This window comes from Acromyrmex echinatior, chromosome 1 (assembly GCF_024713525.1).
Source record: "Acromyrmex echinatior isolate Ae372 chromosome 1, ASM2471352v2, whole genome shotgun sequence".
Classification (NCBI taxonomy): Eukaryota; Metazoa; Arthropoda; class Insecta; order Hymenoptera; family Formicidae; genus Acromyrmex; species Acromyrmex echinatior.
Window position 1 is genome coordinate 23,364,799 of NC_141852.1, and position 23,144 is coordinate 23,387,942.

At 37.2% G+C, this 23,144-nt stretch overlaps 1 protein-coding gene across 3 annotated transcripts in view; it reads left to right on the forward strand.

The window, feature by feature from the left end:
• Positions 1-23,144, forward strand: part of msi (RNA-binding protein musashi) — a 139,427-nt gene that overhangs the window by 23,856 nt on the left and 92,427 nt on the right. For 2 of the 3 annotated variants that reach the window (XM_087405991.1, XM_087405978.1), the window contains exons 1-2: positions 1-12,009; positions 13,662-13,831. The exon at positions 1-12,009 is cut by the window's left edge. The exons of the other annotated variant lie outside the window; for it this stretch is intronic. The gene's annotated coding sequence lies outside the window, so the exon portion shown is untranslated. The remainder of the gene's footprint in view (positions 12,010-13,661; positions 13,832-23,144) is intronic. 3 annotated transcript variants of the gene reach the window in all.

Consider the following 23,144-nt stretch of genomic DNA (forward strand, 5'->3'; position numbering starts at 1 on the left):
AGTTAAAATGACGCTTACTTTTGCTACTGTAACGAAGTAAACTTGTTATATTAAAAATTTTTATTGTATAATAAATAATTAGCTAAATTAACGTACTAATAATTCCTTACAGATATAATTTCTTTGTTAAATTTTCTTAATGATAGATGTTAAACTCGCGCAGCAAACTATAGCTTAACTGAACTATTCAATCTATTTTTTTTTTTCGTGAATTTTATACTTAACTTTATTTATCTATATATACTCTAAAAAATATGGATATGGATTTCACGACATATGCGGTTTTTATATATTCCCCTCACTGTACTATAATTAAAATTTTTTGTCTGAGTTAAAAAAATATACATGTACATTAATGCACAGTGATTATTTTCCGATATGAATATCGTAAATTCAAGAAAATAATATCAATGAAATGAAAAAATTGTAATTTCAAAAATTATTCTGCGTAAAATGCGGACAGATAAATGAATGTTTTAATTGTCTCAATCCGAGAAACGTATCGAAAAGTATCACAAATTGATATTTTTATTTTCCCAATTTATTTCATATAACTTTTGCTGCTGATTATTGTAGAATTAAACACATAGAGAGGACACAACTAAACGGTGGCATACAGATATATACTCGTATCCAGATCCAATTCCATCCCGACGGAATTTCACGTAGCCGCAGGTGCTCGTTTTTCCGTGGCGGGAGGCCGCAACTTATATTAACCTCAACGGAACCAGGCTCTTTGCCACAGGGAGGAAGGGGTTTCAGCTTTTCGCTAGATTAATTTCGGTAGCCGGCCAATATAAATCTCCCGATATCTACTAGGGAAACCGAGTGTTATGCGAAGACTAGTCGGTGAAATCAGCTGAAAGCACCAGGTACCATTGCTCTGGCTAGTTGCCAAGCACGTCATTTGGATATCTATCAATTATTGAAAACTCTGCAAACATCGTTACATAAGAAAAAAAAAACATGCGAAGCTTTCTTGACGCAGCCATTCGCTTTAAATACTCTTCTGTGAAATTGCTTTATATAAGCAGATGGTAAAAAAAAAAAGATTAAGCCGTTTAAAAAAAATCTGAAAGTCTGAATTATATACGTATATATATATATATATACGTATATATATAAAATCGAACTCTCGTTTCTGAATTATATTCAAGAGTCAACGTAATATTGAGACGCGCACTCGACGATTATTCCGCCTGAGATAGACAGCTTTATCCAGCCGGGACCGATTTTCCTGTCGTCCTAATAATGTTCGTGAAATCGAGCGAGAATTCCAGTTGTTCTCCTCTCTTCTTTCGCCAGTTTCACTGGAACTCTCCACCGCGCCGCGACGTTTTTTCCGGCGCGATGATTTTTCGTGGTAGGTGAATTACACGCCTGTCGGACGCAGCGCGCTATGCTTCGCCACACGACGCCGATGGAGAGGTCTCGTTGGAAACCTGCAACGGGGCGAGTCGTGACGAAACGCAAAAAGAAGCAAGGCAAAACGTAGCGGTTCGCCGCTTAACGCGGGATTAACGAAATCGAGCGTGACGCATGTCGCGATAATTGCTTCACGATAAAAATGTCTGTGTTATCGGTGCGCGCAAAAATTTTTATTTTACGCACTGATTCCTTCACTCGATTCCATTATACTCTCTTTCGATGGTTACAAAGTAGATTATAGATCGTTTATTTCGAACCAGTCGCAAGCGTGAACTCACTGAGAAAAATGTCTGATTAAAAATGGACGGACCAGAAGATTCCGATTATATCAATTAAAATTCTGATTAATTCAATTAGAATTTTAGTTATTCACAACTTGAATTTAATAAAAAAATTCTGATTCGACCATTTTCAACCGAAATTCCAATTAATTCAATCAGATTTTTCTCAGTGCGTAATATTTTATGTAGATCGATATATAGAATGACAATCGGAAAGACTTGAACTATTATAAATAGCTGTTGAGGATGATTATAATATTTATTTCTATATCAATTTTAAATAAATCCTTCAGTTATATGAACTGCATGTCAATTACTATTCGGTCTTGAAATCAAAAACCAAAGCTAAAATAATATATAATATAAGTTAAATTGATTGTTCCAAGTCTGATAGTAATCGATGCGCTATTTATATAATTAAAAATGCATTTAAAATTTATATAGAAATATTATTACACTGAAAAAGAGTAATTACAGAATTCTAATTAGTATGATCAGAAGCTTCTGGTTCTTTCATTTTCAACTGGAAGTTTTTCTTAGTAGCACCAAGATCCGGTTTTGACTGTATTTAGTATTTATTTATTCATACTTTTCTGAAGTCTACTTCAATTTATTATTATAAATAGCTGTTATTTTAAGGTGCTTGGAAAGGATGATTTTTAGATTGCTGAAGTATCTAAAAATTTAGTTATAAATATAGATCTGAAAATAACTTTGCTAGACCATAAAAATAGTTACGTAGGAATATATTACGTAGGATCGAGCAATGTTGCAAAAAGTTTCGATATTTTAGTATATGATTATTTGGATGATTCGAAATTATTTTCAGATCTTTATATAGCAATATAAATTTTTGGATATTTCAAATCTTTCCATGTAATTATCTCTTGCACATAACCGAATCATACAACATGGCGATTACAATATATTCACCAATTAGTTTCTTTTATTTAAATAAAGAGTTACAATTGCATCTAGAAAATTAACCAATAAGAGCGAATTAAGCTTCGCTTATTTTGTTTTTATATAGATTGCCTGCATACAACCAACAACATTGCGAGATCATTTAGTGTTCAGATAAAAAATGCTGACATAGAACGAACTTACTGTTCTTATTTACACTGTGCCTTTAGTATGCAGATTCAAAAATGCTCGCACATGCGACTTCGAGATGTGACGCTTGTCGTTGGAGAAAAATAAGGATATAGACGAGACTCTTAAAGTCTCGCGTTTACGTTAGAAGATGAAGTGGAACGGGTACTTGCATCGCGAGATTAAAGACGCCTGGAAGAGACAATCTTTTAAAATAACCGCGCGTCCGCGTATAATTTGCGAGAAGAGACACTTGGACGTGCACATCGCTGCTGCGTTCTGCAAATTGTTCACAATCGGATTGAAATGCTCGGCACGCAGCTCCGTTCCGACAAAGTCCGTCGCGTGGAAGGAACAGCTGGGAAGGTCCCGCCCGGCTTTCGCGACGCGACGCCACGCGAAAGCAATTTTTATATTAAAGCTGCTACCATTATAGACGAATGCATTGCATCACAAAAAAATCTTACGTATCAAGCTGATGATATCCTCTTCTCTGTCTTATACGACGTTCTCTCTCTCTCTCTCTCTCTCTCTCTCTTTCTGCTCTTATATTTCATTTTCTTTTTCTTTCCTTTTTAATGAAAATTTCCCTTACAGGGCCTTTAGTGAATTAATATTTTTTTTATAAATTAATTTTTATTAATTAAAAAATAATTTTCCACATTTTTTAATAAGGAAATGAGCATCGCGTACAGACACGACTTCAGGGGCGGCTTTTGAATGGCGTCAAACTCGGGTTACTTTGCACGCGCGTTCCGTTTTCTCTTTCCCTCGTAGCCGACGACGGTATACGCGCGAGACGGAGTGCAGTTTATGGCCCCGTGCCTCATGTAGATGCATGTTTATTACCACATTAGCGGACGACGCGTATATAGGGAAGGGTATCATACACACACACACACACACGCGCGCGCGCGCACACGCGCGCGCGTGTATACATCCCCGGTGTAGGATGCTGAGATAGGATTCTGTTGGTTTACCGAGAAGGATTCTCTCTCCGCAAAATATCCCGCCTCTAGTCGTCATTCCTGCTTTTACATTACCGGAAACGACTGAAACCATAGGCGGAATTTCCTCTCTTCTCATTTTCTCTGCGAGTCTGTTGTATTTTACCCCCTCTTTATGATATACACAACATTCTCTCGATATCTGGAGAAATAAGAAGTTACGATTATTCAACGTCTTCGTTTTTGCGTAATTTCTGAAGATTATTGTAACAGTAAACTGTACGAGAAACTCGGTCTTATTCTGTCGACACAAGTTGATGTTATCAATTTAATTATCTTAATTAAGAGACTAGTAGTCATTTAAAATAAAAACTTAGAATTATAGAATTATAATATATTTAGATGTAGAATCTATTATATTAATTGTATCTATTATATTAAATGTAATATATTTAAAATAAAAACAACAGAATTCTGCTAAAATACATCTTAAAGATATGATAAATTTATACTGTTATGCATCTTAAGTACATTTTATAGCTATTTGAAATGAGAATAATAGAATAGAACAAGAAAAATCTTTAAGATATATTTTAGCAGAATTCTATTTTTATTTTAAATAGCTTTAAGATTTTATGTTGTTTCATATATAAAATACTTTAAACGATAAGAAGTCTATCATCTATCGTTTAGTGTCGTTCTTTGAATTATCAGATAACTAAAATTTTTCGTTTTTCGTTAATCACAATTCTCTGAATTGTTTATGTCAATCATAATTAGTTTGTAGAGCTTTTTTTTCATTATTTATAAGTACAATAGCCATTTATAATAATTTCATTTCATTATTACATTTTCAGTTGCACAGTTTCTATTGAAAAATTTCAACTCCTAAAATGTCTGTTCAATTGAACGAATAGATGTAATAGATATACGTCGACTACGCATTCTCTGATCTTAGCATCTTCGCTCTATTAAAAAGAATTGAATTATATCAGTATTCTCTTTAACTCGACATTTTAAAGAAAGAGAAGGATACGATTCAAGCTATCTCGCTCTTTCTGAATAATAGTTAAACTTCACAAAACTGCGCAGTTTACTCTTATTATTGATGCGATCCACTTGATGCTACAAATGCTTCAATGTATTTGACTGAACAATCGGAAGAATGCATTTTAATAATTAACCCATCAAAAAATGCAATCATGCATTTCAAAGCATTAAGTAGATTGTAGCCTACGTCTACGATTGATTGTGATTCGTGCTTGTTTATTGTACGAATTTAAACTTGGATTCAAAAGTTTCAAGCCATTTTAACTATAAGTCTATCAAGTATCGTGTTATCCTTTCGTAAGTGACCGCGCAACAGTCAAATCAATTTTTAATCCCAACCTTAATTCTACTTTCTTTTTTCACGTAACTCATTGCACGAATGAGAATCGCGACGCAATTTCCCGAACGAGACGAAATGATTTTCAGGCGGTATTCTCGTGAGCAGTGACGCGCAAAATGACGCACGAACGCATGTCGATTATACCTGACGCGAGGACGAATGCGGGGAAGAGCTAAAAGGACCATCTCGCGCGCAAGTATATTATTCCGTAATGGTGAAACGATTAGTCAGATCACCCTCCGGACTCTACGCAGCGCTGACAGTTGCACGCGCAACCTGCACATGATTAATAATCACGCGCCGGCCGTCGTTATCGGCGCGCGACCGTTATCGCTATCTTCCGCCTATCTGCTCCCGCGTACTTTGACGCACCATTGTCGGAAATTAATCCATTCGATAGGATTAATTCGTAAGAGGAAAAAGGACGCAGGTACGGTTTGATACGCTTGAGAATTCATTCGAGTCACGTTTCCCCTCCGTCATTAAAAGTTAGACAGTCAAAAGTTCAGGACAGCTTCTAGCCGAGAGCACATCCGTAAAACGTGGAATTAAGATTTCCTATCTGTTAACGTGTCTTAATACGTGAAATTAAATCAGCCACCGCGCATCAGTTTCGCAGTTCTTACTTGAATTTTGATCAGCCAGTCGTGAGTTTGTTTTATCAAATACACATTTGTAGAATCTTACTCCCATTAAGAAAAATAATACAAGCTGAAATTTTTCGAATTTTGTATTATGTGCGAATTCTAAATACATGCAATATTTGTATAACACGTCGGTGTCCAGTGAGGAAAAGTGATACGCAGATATACAAGTTGAATTTAAATACTTTTTGAAGAAAATTAATGCAAGGGGAAAAAATGATAAAAATTAAATAAGGGGTAGTTTTTAATACTATGTATAAAGTTAATATCTGCATTATCTCTAGAGAATTCGAAACAAGCAATTTGTGATTAGTAGTTAGTTTTAAGTTAGTTTATGTCTAATACACAATTAATTTTGAAATACGTAATCTTGTTTCCTCTTTTCCGAACGATTTTATATTTTCAGTTTGTGTCACTTTTCTCGTTGCAGTGTTAATTAGAAAATGCACCCCACATCAGCTTTTCTATTTTCTTTTATCGGTAAACCGTCTCAATAAAACCGTAAAAGGATCAGTTCATTCCACGTTTTTCCAAGAGAAAACTCCCGTCTTCCAGTTGATTAAAACTTTACGTAAAACGCCGCGAATCGTGGCGACTGATTGTACTTTAATACGGTGACACGCGATGCACACGTCGTGATGGACATCCCCGCGACGGCGGCGGCATGTGCAGCACATTTTTCGAGACAAAGAGAGACGGCAGAGGGGGTGGAGGGGTGGCGGGATGGCGGGATTGGGCGGGGTGAGATCAGGGCAAGGGATGAATTATTCGTTGTCTCTTGCACTCTGCACCCTTGGACACTGACGCCACGTTATCCTGTCTACCGTGTCGACCCTCTGCCGCTGACAGTGTCATCCATAATGTCCGCAGCGAGCGCGAGTGACATTTGCACCCCCGGCGCTCTTTCCACGGAAGAATTTTACCGCGCCTTTCCGGGAATACTTTTTACGAGTTTTTTCCCCCGTCAGAAGCAACACAAAAATATAATACGTTAACTCTTTCGCGTAAAGATAACGCGAGCAGAGAGAAATAGATGGGTTTGATCGCAAAAAGTATTCGCAAAAAAAAAAAAATATCTGGATTAAATACGCCCGACTGTCTCTGAATCATCTTTTCTCGAGTATTGTTTCACTTGAAGGAGGCGCACACAGATGACGAAGAAGAAAATTAATCAAAGTTCATTTCTCAAGCGATGTTGTCGTAAGTCCTCCGAGCAGACGACGAGAGCAACGATTACATAGCTTTTTCCGATATTTCCTCTTTCCTGCCGTGAAAACTTTCGCATCTACTAGCCGATATATTCTCAAGTCCATATTATCCTACGGTATAAAATATCGCTGACGTAGATTTCGACGAAAATACAGCTTTGCGCGCGTGGATATCACGGGGGTGTATGTGCGTTCACCAAATATCTCAGCACGGCGGCGGCGCTAATTAATTGGCTCGTAAATTAACGCGGTAACAATACGCTGGCATGGGTGGGCTCTCTACACCACAGCCACCGAATCACGGAATTACCGGCACGCGTTGCGAACGTAAGAATATGCGTGATGTATGCGGTATTCCGGCTGGCCGCCCTCTCGATCCTATTCCCGCGTACAACGCGCCACCCCCGAATGCCCTTCGCATTTCGTTCCCTTCGTCGCTCCTCTCTCGGATCTTCCCGATGAGTTTAACGCCGCCGATTGAGGGTGTCTTTTACGGTAATACGGCAAAAACCCGACAAGTCGAAGGTCTTAGGTTTGATCAATGACAAATTGGTCTTTGAAGCAACGTAAGACACGTTTTTGTCACGTTTAGAAGAGGGAAAAAAAGAGGGAGAATCGTAAGTCTATTCTTCGCGATTTTGTAAAAATAGACAAGGTTAGCTTGGCATTCTTAACGTGTCACATAAACGCTATATCGTATAGCATAAAAGCAGGTCGCGAAGGGTCACAAATTGAGTGCACCTGTTGCAACAACGCGGCAACTTATGTACACGCTTCGTAGGTACTTCACACGGCCGTCAAGCCGAGGAGAGTATTCACCTTTATTGCGCCATCATGCTGGAAGAGAAGTCCAGAATTTTGCAATCTCTTGTGAAAAATTGCGTCCTGCGTTGATGACTTCCGGCGCGCGCGCGCAAGTTGCGTAACTAATTGTAAGAAGCATATTGATCGCTTCTATAATTTAATAATAGAGAAAATAAAATATTTTCCCAAAGTTTTTCACGATAAAGCTGAAAATATTCTCATGCAAGTTAAATAAAGCTTTTGAAATTTTTTTTTATAAAAATAAATACGTGTAATTAATCAAAACTGGTTTTCTTAATGTAATTATTTCAGCAATTTTTATATTTACTTTTTAATAATTATTAATCATTTTTTGACCGAATAAAATTTTTCTAAACAATTTTTCAATATTTTAATTAGAAAAGCTTGTAGTGTTCCTTTATTTATGGTTTATACATTTTTATGGTTACATCTGGAAAGGGCATTCAGCAAAATACCAAATAAAACCGCACTGACGCAATACCGATAAAAATTTAAAAACATGACGAGTTTTGCTTCCACATTCTCCACTTTTGTGAGGTTTGAAATTTTTTAAAATTTTGTTAAAACAAAAAGCGTACAAGGAGCGGAGGAAGAGATCGATCGCGGTACAATACTGTTTAAACGAGAAAGTATAAGTGAAGTATCTATGGAATATCAGGCGTGTCGTATTTCCGCATGACATATCGATTCGTCCTCTCCCTCCTTCCATTGTTCACCGACATTGTTCCGATCTGCGGGTTTTTTTTGCCGCGGTAATCGTTAAGTGCGTAACAACCATCGCGCAACAGATAAGCCTTTTAACACTTCACGGACTCGGCCCTGTATAATGCCGCGTGCACGCGCACGATTCGTCATCGTGTGGCGTCGCGTTGTGCGTTATTGAGTGGAAGACTGATAACGGGGCGGCAGAGAAGCCGCCCTCGACGTAACATCGCGGCTGCAACGACGAAATGCAACCGCGATAACAGCGTAATCGAGAACATAGCGGACATAGCGCGGGGATGTTATTGACGTGATCGACGTTGCGTGAGAGGCGACGCATTCGGAGAGCGACAGGAAGCGGACGAGCGATTTTTCTCGGCAATATACTGATTTCTTCACCCTGATTGAGAGAGAGAAAAAAAATGATTGCAATTACCTTCATTTAATTTACGATCATTTTCGTTGTCAGCTGTATATTTTTTTCTATACAATTATAAATATAATTATTATTACATTATAACAAGCGACAAGGGTAAAAATAGAACGGTAGTTACTTTATCATGCAATTGTAGTCACAAATATCAAACACTTTTCTCTCAGTGTACAGTTTTATCCCAACATTCTCATTGCTACGGCAATTCTGAATGAATTGTATTTTTATGAAAATAATTCATCTACGATCAAGGATTTCACTTTTTCCTCGATACAAGACTAATACGAGTGTGAAGATTTCATTGACTGAAATAAAAATCAACGAATATTTCACTTATCTTCAATGCAAACACTTATACTTTGCTTTTTTTCTCTCTTATTTCATAATTACGGCCAGTGGAAATAAAATGTAAAATCAATAACAATTATACGTATTTGCAACGTATAGCTTTAAAAGTTTTCTATATTTCGAACTGATGTTTATCAGAAAATTTACATTTATAGACTGAAACAAGGATATACTTATTTAAATTAAAATTATTATTTTTTTACTTTTAAGATTGCTGTTTGCAGTCAATAATTTAATATTGATTGAATCAGTAATCTACTACTAATACTCTACTACTAATTCTTTTTACTAACAACTAATTCCTTTCAGAGAGATTTTACTGAATGTAGCATTATACTAGAGAAATTGCTGTTATACTTTGTTCTGCTTTAGTATATTGTTTTCGTTTAATCCGTTGTTGTATAACGAATTATATATACTTTTATCATGCACCATGGTAAAATTTTCATTGTTATAGGCATATAATGAACAAGCATTATGTAACACGATTAAATAATATTCTCGTGTGGGTGTGTTAAATTGCACACTTTTTATTTTACATCGTAATCTATTTATATCAATAAAAATTTTATACTCCAACCATCGAATGACGTTATAGTTTGACCTTGGCTTTTTTAAACTCCCAATCAAAATTTTATTTCAAATGATATTTATTTTTTTACATATGTTAAAAAATTTCGATAGCTTCGGTTATTAGTGACCACTGGAGCGCCATCGAAAATGCCGACATGATGAAATACAGATACGATGCGATCACACCACAGCGATCAGCATGTTAAAAAGAATAATCCTCGGGTGGCATTATGTTCAAAATCGGAATATAAGACGTCTTTAAGATGTTATTTAAATATCATAAAGAAGTCTTCTCTCATCTTAAATCTTTAAAATGTCTTTAAATCTTATGCGGGGTCTACAATAGAAGTCGTAGCAGTCTTAAATCGTAGAAATTGATCAATCATAGTTGATTATTCTTCTCATATTCGATTGTAATTGGTTAATTTTCTACGACTTCTATTGTAGATCCCGCATTATATCTTAATTTTAAACATATACACTATTATTTGGGATCATCATGTACCTATACGTATCTACCCCAAGCAGAACAAATGAATCAGAAATGATTGGAAAATGACCTTTAATGTCATTTTGACATCATTATGATTTGTTGTTCTGCTTGGGGACGATCCGTAGGTGTCCTAATCCTTGAAGAAACGCGATTGTTCGCGCACGCATCATGCAGTAATCGAAACATTAATGCGTACGTAATAATCCCACGTGTGCTCTTTTATTATTTACGGTGTAATCGCGACGACATGGTCGTTGACGGCATGGTCGTTTTTGCGTGCCAAGCTCCCGTATTAAGATCCACGTGTTGGCAACGCTATACGTTCCGGCTTATCTTCGACGGCGTTTTATCTGCTACATACTTTATGCAAGTCCGACTCGCATTCCTTTCATCGGTAACAAATGAGCCGATGTGCGAAACCGTCACGAAGAGCTGAACGGAGACAGCGCGCAAATCGATGCTCGCGCATTGATTTATTAACACGATACGCCGCACCGCGCCATACGGTAACGTCACACTCGCTCGGTATTGTGATACACTGGGTACCCGGTAATAAACGCGAAAGCTGAAATAACTTTTTTTTCTCCAGTTCTTCTCCGAGATCTATTTCTGGATCTTGAATTCCTCGTCTCGAGTTCGATTCATTGAACTTTTCTGATAATGTTTGTATCGGATCCCACAGATTTATCTCGACTCATAATTCTGCTGTAATAGAATTATTGAGAGATAATTGAAGATTCTATTTCTAGCATCCGATTTGAGTTATTATTTTCAATTGCAAATTGTTAATTAAACACTAAGAATAACTGGTCTCGATGTGCTATAATTTGCAAACCGGAAAACTATGTATAGATACTGAAATTTCGGAGCACATCTATAATAGTTGACAGCTTACGGCATAGCAATAATAATAATTGACAGCGAGATAGATAAAAAATTCGACCGCGGTGGTGCAAGCGATGGAAACAGGATGAAGAAGAAACTCGAGTTTCCCCGAAAACGACGTTACGGAATAAAGGGTTAAGTAGTTGTGGCGTCTGGGACGCGACGTCAACGCGGCAGCCAGAGGAAGAGACTCGACTCGCAGCTGTATCGGCTTGCGGCCGGGCCCATTAGCATGACGCGATGCATCGTCTACATAAATACCCACCGACGCTGCGGCCGGTACCACCGGTTGCCACTTTGCGGCAACGCGAGCGAGCGAGCGAGCGAGCGAGAGACAAGCTAACAGACAACAAGCGACGCACGAGCGACCGGGCGCAAGCGCTCTGACGTAACGTTATATCACTCTCGAGGCTTTATACATACTCTATCGAGAGGAGGTCTCCCTTCTCTCTACCCCCAAGCGCGGCTCCATGTGGCGCCTGAGCAGCGCCGGTGGGGGTATAGCTCTCCTCTTCTGCGAGACACCCTCGGCCCTCGGCGACGATGTCAAACTCAGTCGCGAGCCGAGTATCGTGTCGCTCGTGCGTGTGTCGTATCGTACGTCGTATCGTACGTCGTATTGTACGTCGCGTCGTGTCATCGTGCGTCTCCGTATTGCGCGCGCGATACGATAAGACAAAGGGCCGCGTTATCTCGCGGCCTCTCTCGCACGTGAGAGAAAGAGAAAGCGAGAGTCAGAGATAGACCGAGCACACGTCAGGTTCGCCTCCACGATTCTTCCCCCCCCCTCTATCTCTATCTCTCTCTCTCTCTCTCTCTCCCTTCCTCCCCCCTCCCTCTCTCTCTCTCTCTCTCTCTTTACCGTTGTCACCTAGCGATCGCGTAGGGTGGAAAAAGTAGTCGAGTGAATTTAATTCGCGCAGATAATGTTCTCTCTCGCGGATCCTTGATTTTCTCTCGTGTGCATGCAACGCTCCACGTTATATCTCGTCGCCGCCGGCGGTGGTTTCAACCACCGAGTATTCAAGTCTTTCGCGAAAATACTCCGATATCAGAATGATTTAAACCGTAAGCCGCGACGGCGGATTTTCACGGAGCGTCCCCGGTCCTTTTTTCAACCGGGAATATCGGAAGGAATATATCGGAAGATTTGGTATACGTGCGTGAGCCAAAATCGATAACCCGTTTGGGCAGACACACGAAACGTTCTGGCAGACGCCGTGCGACGCCACGCCACGAGTCGCAACACTGTGCGAATTATACGTACACGTTTAACCCTTAAACTTCTCTCCGGTGCGAATTTTCACATCGAGGATGCCAAGAATGTAGTACGCCATCAGTGTCATTATCTCTTCTTCTGCTTGTATTTCAAACTTTAAATTAAGATTGTTGTCTTGCTTAAATCAAGACTGTTATACCTCGCTTTACGTTTCTTGCTTTGGATTTCAAGCACTATCGTTGTTAATACATTGAAATCGAGTATAATTATTGATTTGAAATAATTTAAATATTCCAATTATTTTCTATATGTAATTAATTTTATGTAAAGTAAGCAATGTTAAAAACTCAACGTATACGATTGAATTTAGAATTTAAAGATTAAACGTGTATATTTTTTATTGGCGCTCTTGGCTTTCAGTTATCACAAAATATATTTTCATAATAGGCGTAAATTATGAAGAGATATAATTAGCTTTCCGAGTCAGACAATACGGGATGTTTCATAAATGGTATAATTAGGAAGGGGATGGTTATACGTGAAAAAATAAATTAAAAATGTAAATTAAAATTTTTTTATATGATATTTTCGGGATAGCTTTCGGGAAATTTGATTTTCTTGAAAATATTCACCGGGTATCTCGACTTATAACAGATCACGCTGTAGACTATTATTTCTGTTCACGTTTGTATTTATTGTAATGGGTAATCGAGAATACACACAATAAAACAGGATATTCATGCATGATGAATTTTATTACTTACTGATAAAATTGTTGAAAATATTACCTGAAAATAAAGCCTTATGTGAAAAAGTTTTATTTTACATTTTAGCTTATTTTTCCATGTAAAATCACTTTGCGGTTGTACTATCAATTTAAGAAACATCCTGTATATATCTGCACAGTAGAATGTAACGCTTTACAATTTGAATTTCGCCGCAACGTGCAAAGTCTGTCTTTTTTGTTATCATCATTGAAACAGCCACGTGTCCCCGATCGATATAGGTTAACGAAGTTCGCACGTGCAACGATTATGTAGATCGTTAATCGCTGTTGGCGACGAGCTAGAAAAATGACGGAATCAAAAGTATAAAACTGAGGGGAATTGATGTAGAAGGGGAGGGACAACGGGAAGAGGGAGATGAAATGAGAGAGAGTGAGAGAGATAAAAGCAAAGCGTGTGATTTCCCAGGAATGCACACAACAATCGCGGATACCAGTCCACATAACTGAGGGAGAAGCATGCGGTGTGTACAATACACACAGAGAGATCGTAACCCGGGTGCAATCCCGCTAGTGCTGATGCATCCCGGCGCTTCGAGAATCGCCACCGATCGCGTTGTCCTAACATCGTGTCTCCATGTAGGTACATAATATAAGGTACACAATATCCCCTGTACTCTGCGCGCGCATATGGATTTTCGTGAGGAGAATTTAAGTTTGCATTTTCATTACGACATTACCGCCTCGTGCGTTTCACAACGAGGCGTTTAGCGAACGTAACGAACGTGCATACTTATATAAACGGCCACATAGTTTTATTCGAAAGGTAGAACACACGTATTTTTGCGACGAGAGCAAGAGATGCAAGGAATTTAAAATTTTACTACGAAACTAGACTTTTTGCTAGAACTACAGTCTGAAAAATATTTTTGTGGATTTCATACCATCCGGTGTATCTATATAAATTTTTGCTCCGTTGGTATTAATATTGACATCTCAACGCGATGTAGATTTGAAACCTATAAGTTTTAAATCCACACACGTGAGGGTGTTGATGTAAACACCAGGGGTTACAAATCCACACCACAGGTTGGCGTTAATAACTAACATCAATAGGGAGAGGCTTATGCAAACGTGATATTACATCTACTCCGATTTTTTAGAGTGCATCAATTGGGAAAGCGATGCGTTCTGTGTTTTCAATTAAGAGGATTGCGGTGTCTGTTGCAATCAAGACACATCTTATTGGATTGGTACACAGTCCAGAGAAATCGCGAGATACATGAAGACGGGATGATAGTTATTTCGAATCCAATCGGTGGTGCTTTGCCCGCCGAACCGGCGAAACAGACTGGACCAGATGTTGTCTAAATCCGTACCATCACGTCGACATGAACCTTTCTCCGCGTCTCTCTCGTCTCTTTTGCTTCTCGGTACTATCGTGCAGAGCCATTTTCCATCCTTGCTACTACTAGCTGTCACCGTCAAGACCAAACATGCGAAGATGCCTTATCTTTCTGTCTAAACTAAGGTGTACACCGGCGAAACTTTCCACTTTTCACATTCCAAGATTCAAGAAAGTAAGAAACAAAGGAAGAAATTCTTCGTGTTCAAGCTACGATCAGTTTGCCCGAACATTTTTGCATTCAATTATTTACTAAAAGACCTAGTAGAAATTTTAGACGCGATCGATTGGGCACGCACATGGCGGTAAAGGGATCATCCCAATGCCATATCACAAATTTCGATGGATTTATCATGCACGCTCCATCTCGTTGCTCGCTCGCTGCATTCGCGCGTACAATCGCGCGTGCGATGACGACGGACGGCGCGATGCGGCGCGTGTATTTCTGGCGGAACGTCAAGTGGGATAAGAAGAGTATTCAAGAGTATTTCTCAAAGCGGTTGAGAGGTGCACATTGAGAGGGCTTCCTCGCAAAGGGAAGGTCGAGGGACTCGAAACGCGAATCGAATGTCATTTACATGTTCTAAATTCCTAACGTTTTCCAAGGGAAAAGAAAATGTACACTGAATCGCGATTACAGTTGTCGACGCTACTGATGTGTGTGGACGTCGTTATTTTTGCTGAAATTGATTGATTGATTAATGCGCGAATTTCAACATATCGAACTTTTGCTTCTCTTGCTTTAGCGCCACCTGAGAAGGTCATTTAATATGATTCGATAGTTTGGAGAGTTTTTCCTTCAAATTCTGAAATTTTATTTATTTTACTTATTTAATGACGTGAAAGTCCGAGATGATATTTATTCAATGTGAATCGCGCGTAAATTTCCTTTCTTATATGTAAACTTTCGTTTGTTCCATTATTAAATATTTATCTTCGTTAAAAGATGAATCTTTTCTTTTGATTTCTTGTTCCAGAGAGTAATAAATCGTGATTTTTTTTAAAGATTTTTACTCTGCTGCCGATAATGATGGATTTAAAGGCACGATTGATTTTTTAGTTGATAACTAAATAATTAAATTTCTGATTCATAAATTTAAATCTGTAAAAAAAAACTGAATGATTTTATCCATTCTGGAACAATATAAAGATCCGGGTTATAAACGAAGAGTGAAAATTTCATATTGCCGATGAAGATTTGAAGATTTTCAAAATCTTATTTATATGTATATGCGGAAAAGACCAAATCCAATTTCGCAACGTCAATACGTTGCTAAGGCAATTGCCAGTTTCAGTTGCGTTGTTGGGTTTACCATTTCAGTTTTACCGCACATACTATAAAACCGTACGAATCGAATGTCCAAGTTTACGGTTTGTTATGCGGAACGACAAATCACTTCAGACATTGTCGTTGATAGGCGAAACGATTACGTTGAAATCCTGCAATAAATCGCACGCGTGTCACGTTGGCAAAACCGCATTTATTTCTCATATTGCTGCGTACGATTAATGTGTTTGTCTTTGTAATTGTCATACGAAAACCCTATACATTATCAAGTTTTAGAATTCTTTATATCTTTATCTTAATCTACTTTATAAGACATTTATCGGCATCAGTGATATTAAATTGATTATAGTTAACAATGTAATATTACATTTTCAATTTTGGCGTAAAACTCCGTTTCGAGTTAGTAATAGATGTGGTTCAAAAATGTAAAAATGACACACACATATACTAAGAAATTCATTTAGTTGAATCAATTATTTTTTTGTTTGTTTAAAATAATTTAGTTTAAGCAAAGGATTTGGTTATTGTAAACATTTTACTTGTTTCTGATAAACATTGATATCTGATAAAGTTGTTTATTAGAAACAAATCAAATGTTACAATAATCAAATTGCTTCAACTAAATTATTTTATTGCATTAACCAAGAATTTTGTTTGCCCAAATAAGATATTAATTGATTCAAATGGGTTTCTCAGTGTACATATGAAATTTTCAAAAATTATTATACGGAAAGAACAATTTGATGTATACTAAAGTATATAAAAATTTAGTTGTATACAAATTTTGAATAGATTTTGTTGGACTATCAAAATAAATATGCAGAATGATGATAATGCTGCAAAAAAAATTTTATCTTTCTAGCAACCAGCTTGAGTGTTATCTCTCATAGTGTCTGGTTTTCGACCGGAGACTTCGGCTTTTTAACTAAATCTCCGGCTTTTTGACCAAATCTCTGACTTTCCGGCGTACAGAAAAAATTTGTTCAAAATTTTAATAGTCTTTTTGTAAGTCCGCACGTTGATTTTTGGAAAAATATCTCCGGCAGGAAAATCAAATCTGATAATCTTTTCTTTTTTAGAGAATGTACTACAAAACGCATTACAGTATAGAATTTAATAATTTTTGGTGATAGGCAATCGACCTCCGGTAAGACTGGTTTCTGGCAGAGAGAGAGAGAGAGAGAGAGAGAGAGAGAGAGAGAGAGAGAGAGAGAGAGAGAGAGAGAGAGAGAGAGAGAGAGAGAGAGAGACTGAATTTAATGTTTTTTTTAGAGATCGCACTAAAATAAAGTTTCAATTTTGGCGACTTGGTACTAATTCTTGATCTCCAGCAAAACAAGTTAAACTAGTCGAGAAATGATAACTGTTGGCATACATAATTAATTTGATGATTCAATAAAATTATCTTCAGATCTGTATTGAATATTGAAATTAAATTTTCAGTGAAATCATTTTTTCTTGTGTAGACATAAGATTCCACTTGATAACAGAAAGTATCAATATTTGAAGAACTTCAGAAGACTTTCAAAATGCGTTTTTATCAAAAATTTCATTTTTTTAGATAAAGATGGCGTAGTGTTTAGTGTTGAATGACTTATATTATAAACTATTATACTTTGAGATATTCAGAAAACTTTTTTTCATCGTTAGTTTATATGCTGAAAAACATAGACATTTCGAAGTGCATTATGTTTTTTAACTAGAAACATAAATAAAATGTATTTAACATTTTTAGCAATTATTAAGTAATTTTGTTTAATATTTTACATACCTACTTATTGATATATTGTTATTTTCTGTGAAGTGCGTCACTTCTTTCTTTCTCGTTTTCTGAAAATTACAAATTTCGGACAAAACACATGAAAGTCTGCTTCTCATTTATTTATTCTATTGTGTATATGTTATCTGTTGCCATATATATTTCTAATTTTTAGGACATTTCGCATTCTACGATTTTTTTAAATATTTGGCAAGAGAAACGGGCACATTCCCAATCATGTCATTGTGCTAAAATAAAATATTCCACGTCATCAATTATACGTTTTTACGTCTGTTGCTAAATGTATTAAACGTATACTACGGTAATACGCGGTGGTTAGTTTCTTGCAGTTTTCAATGACTCGCACGATGGAAGTTGTTGTCGGTTCGAAGACAAAAGCGACGCGAGAGAGCGAGTTGGTGTCTGCCAACTACAGGTGGATTCTCGAGTGAAAAAGTGGAAGCGCGGAGGGGAAGAAAAAAAAGAAGAGAGCGGGAGAGACTGAAACAGTCTTCGACTGCGTGGCTTTCTCATTATCGCGATTGTTCCGCAATGAGTACCGACAATGGCCGACGCAACGACGATTTTTTTTTTCGTCGCTTGAAAGAGGAAGAGTTCCCTTCCCTCCTCCCTCGCGGCCTCTTCGCTTCTTTCGCTCGTCGGGTTACATCTCTCTGTCGTGATTGAACGTAACTGAAACGAGGTTACAAAGCGTCAATATTACATCATCGGTTCCTGTCTTCTTGTTTTCCTACTTTGAAACGGAGTTTCGTTCCCGCCTCGTCTTGACACCGAACAGAAAGATTCCGTGAACCGATGAAGCTGAAACCAGGTTTAAATTAAATTAACCAAAGCAAACCTGTGCTTTTTTATGTCTTTGCGGGTGAACTGCAAAAGAAGTATCGTTAGCAGAGTGAGTTTTTTTTTTTCAACTCTGTCGAAATTATGCAGCACACGCGTGTACATCGGTCGAGAGGTTTGGCGCACATTCAAAAGCGCAGGTTCCAGTTGGACCTGACATTTAAACGTCCAGATTTGTGCCAAATTTTTTTCTCCAGTAGCTCCTCGCGGCCACAGCTTTACGATACTTCACAGCGATAAATCTGTTCCAATTTCTTTATGCAACTGAAACGAGAACTCGAGAAACGTATTCATAAACGGAGAATTTAATCCGAGCGTGAATCGCGAAGATATATTTGGTGGTACCATTTTACCGCCCGGGAGATATTCCGATAAAAGAGACGTGAATACGATCGATAGCTGATGTCTTTCCTCATCGTGTGCTTTGCTCCTCAAAATATCGCTCGTTTAATAATTATTATCCGTTTAGGCTAAAAGCTACTATTTGATGCATGATACGACGGCGCAAGTTGCTGAGACGAGAAATTTGCGACATTCTCGGCTTTGTCAATTTCTTATTTATCTCTATTTACGCGTCTACTTCTCGTGTAACATTTCATAAGTTCAGTCTTCATTACTGCAGGCAATTACTTAGCGAGTATCGCTTCGTATTTCACACTTTTCCTTCGAGAATAAGGAAGATCGTCTAACGTTTGTCAAATTTATCGCTCCGTCGAATTCGTTACGAGGTCGATTAATTTCGTGAATTCTACGAGCGAATCGACGTCAGATAAGAAAAAGACCATCGGTGTTTCGAATCTATAACATTCACCGAGAGGGTTTTCCAGGTTTTCTCGACGCATACATCGCGTTAATTACTGACAAGGCAGATAGAGGAAGAATTCTTGTTGGCAATTCCTCGGTGAAGTTCTTTTTCTCGTCATTTATTCAAGCGTTCGTTAAACCGTTTTAATCGCTTAACCTTTAATAGACTTCGATTTAACAGACTTCGAGCCACGGCAAGGGACCACGTCGAATTACAGACCATGTCCGTCGCTATTCTATCGTCCGATCTCCTTCTCGTCAAGTTACGTCCGTTTCGTTACAGCAGCAAACGGTGTCGCGAAGACGACAGGTGGGACTTGGGAGAACGCGGCCGGCCAAGGAGACTAACCCAATTTGCGGAGATAAAACGGTAGGCGAAAGTGCGCGCACCCGGGAAATCCATTAAAGTTCCTGCGGCTTTTCACATTTTCTAAAATTACGTATCACACTATAATTCCCGCGGTCTCTTGGTTAGCCTCGAAATCCACACTTGTACGAACTATGTCTTATCTCAGATTTGATTTATAAATTATCATCAAATCTCTTCGTGAAAATTATACATTCACGTACACATATTTAGATGTAGTTACACAAAGGATTGAAAAATTGCTGAAATATTTTGCTAGATGTAGATGTGAAAATAATTTCAGTGGATCAAAAATAATTATTGGACGTACAAACTGATTAAGTTGCTGGAATGTCACTTCTTGCAGCATTGCTCATCAATCATCATATTTGAGTTTCTTGTATAACTATTTCGGTCCATCGAAATTATTTTCAGATTCTGTAATTAAGTTAAAATTTTCTTATCTTTAGTAAAATCGTTCTTTCCACGTATCTCTTTGGTCTCCCAAATCGAAACATTTAGGGAGATTCCCTAAATCTATTATTATACGGAAAAAACGATTTTACTAAAATAAAATATCTAAAAATTTAGTGTTGGATACAGACCTTAAAATAATTTGTTCGGTCATGAAAATAATTATGTAGCTTTTTACAGTATTCATGCTTAAATGTTCTACATAATTATTTTAATGATCCAATATTATTTTCAGATTTGTAACTAAAGAAATTTTTATTTTAGTGAAATCGTTCTTTTCATGCACTAAAAACATGATAGTTTTAAAATAATATTATTTAATTAAAATGAATAATTAATTCGAGACATCTCAACTACTCTTAGATAGGTAATTCTTGTGAATTAATATTAGGTACCTAAAAGTATAGTTCAGATCTCCTCTCGAATTAATTACTTATTTTAATTAAATGTACATTAATTACTTGATATAGCATTAAAACTAGGAAATATACGTTACAACTGAGTAGAGATTAATATTGTATATTAGAAAAAAAGATAGGGAAGGGAAGTTAAGAGGAAAGAGGAAGCTTGGGCGAGAGAGCGTGTCTCTTCGACCGCGAGCGACGTTTTAATCGAGCCAAGCGGTACGTGGACCATGACCAATGAGAAACCGTGCCCATTCTGGTTCGCCCACGTGACAACGACGACCACAGCGATTCTGGCACGGTATCCGATCGTGCCGAACGTTTGTCGTTGACTTTCGCGACGCCTATGATGGATCGCCCCTACGGGATCACCGCAGCAGCACTTCATTCGTTCAAACAGCATGGAGATTAAATCCAAATATACTCGCCACGCCAATTTAGAGCAATGAGCGATCTAGCGAACTTCTCGAGATCTGCAAATGTCGATTCCCGTCGACGGATGGCGATAGAAATGCCCCATGGATGGAAGTGACTGAAAGAGAGAATTTTGAAGACATATGAAAACTTTCAAATACGGACGTACTGATTTATGATGTATCGATGAAAATTTCGATAAAGATTGTCCGATAGAGATCTCTCTCGCAGTTGTACGAAATAAAATCTATTTTGCTGTCCGTTCGATAACGTATCGCGAGTGTTTTGCGTTTCATAGAAAAGAAAAACCGTTGCAATGCAATCGTAAAATGGATTCTAACGACGATCGTTATTTATAGCTAGCAGAAACGTGCGCGAAATTTTTTGAAAGACATTTACGATTGAACGTATAACTTTGTATGAAGCTGTAAAGATATTCACTCTGTGCGTGTAACTTTTTCATTCTCTAAATTTCCATTGTTTTAAATAAAATTGAGGTCTGCGTTGCTTGTACTTTTTGCACTTGGCATCTTCGCTTTCTTTGGATACCTTCCATTTGGTAACGCAAGTCGATACAAATGTTCTATTTTTCTTTGCATTCTATGAATAACAAAGACAGAACGATACGTTGTGTTGACTTGTATCACTAAATGGAAGGCACTCTTTATCTTCAACGCCGGAATATATATTTATCTCCTTTTATTTAAGTGCAAAAATTTTTGAAGATTTCGCTAACAGACTTTTGGTAATGTACTTCTTGTAACGCCGTTACTGTAAAGTCCATTTTATAATTGTATAAAACGTATTATTGTAAGAATTTACAGTTGAATATAAGAAGAATATTCGACTCCGTAATTGATATCAATTCTCACAACTATACTTATGCGGTTGTAAAATGATCTTAATAGTTACTTTTTTTTATGATAATGGCGTTACTTTTTTTCATAATTATAAGTATACCTTTATCACTACTTTTTGTATTTGAAATCTATTTGTAATTTCCGTGTATTCAATCTTCAATTTTTTACTAATAGTAATTTTCCCAATTTTGGTTTTAACATTTGAGTACAAGCTACAAAAAGCGACACGAGATAATAAACTATTAATAAATGATTCATAAACTTTGTGATTTATAAGTCTTAGAAATTGATTGCGAAACCATTGATTCTTATCGTTCAGTATATTCGCACCACGTCGCGCATTCGTCGTATTATTGCTCGTCGAAAAGTTACCAAAACTCGAGACACGCGAGAGAAACGCGAGAATGGGTGCGTCGTCTGTATTCTGGCACCGATTCGATCGCATTCGTTCGCTTTATTGCCGCGGTATACTGCATAAAATGCTTGCGCCGTGCAAATAGCAAAAGAGGATTTACGACTTCCTAGTCAGACCAGATAGAGAAAGTAGACGCGATTCGCACTGTCTTCCGTTTATAGTCGCGAACGACCTACTGTCTAATGACTGTTCCATCTCTTGATGCTGTACTGTTCTCGTCGATGTTACAATCTATCATGTCCTTTCGCAGCATCGATCACAATTGCAGTCTCGATAATTCTATTAAGTAAATATATCATTTATCAGATGTGACTTAATTATTGGACGAAGTGATACCTAGTAACAATTTTAAATATTAAGCTTTTAATGATACGACTTTAAATATATTCATTAATAAATTTTTATTAACAACGAATTTATTTAGAGTCGTACATATTAAAAGCTTGAAATTTTTGTCATTTCGTCCAATAATTGAGTTACGTCTACTAATTTTATCTTATACGGAGAAGTTCTCGATCTTTTTTTGCATTTATATTTTTCACGTGATACTATATATGTTGGTACACACACATGAAAAGAATGACTTTATTGAAGTAAAAATTTAACTAAATGCACACACAAATCTGAAAATATAATTTTGTTGAATCATCAAAGTATAATAACGTAAAAATCTCAAGTGATGAGCAATACTATAAAATGTTTTGATATTTTAGCAACTAGTTTGAGCGTCCTGCATAATTATTTTGATGGTTTGGCAGAATCATTTTCAGATCTGTATCTAACTAAAAAGTTTTTATAGATATACTTACATTCAACAATCATCCTTTCTGTATAAAATACCTTTTTAATTAGAGGGGACAAAACCATAGCGGTGTAAGTCATTTTTATAATTTTGAGAAACAATATTTTTTGTTTTATATAT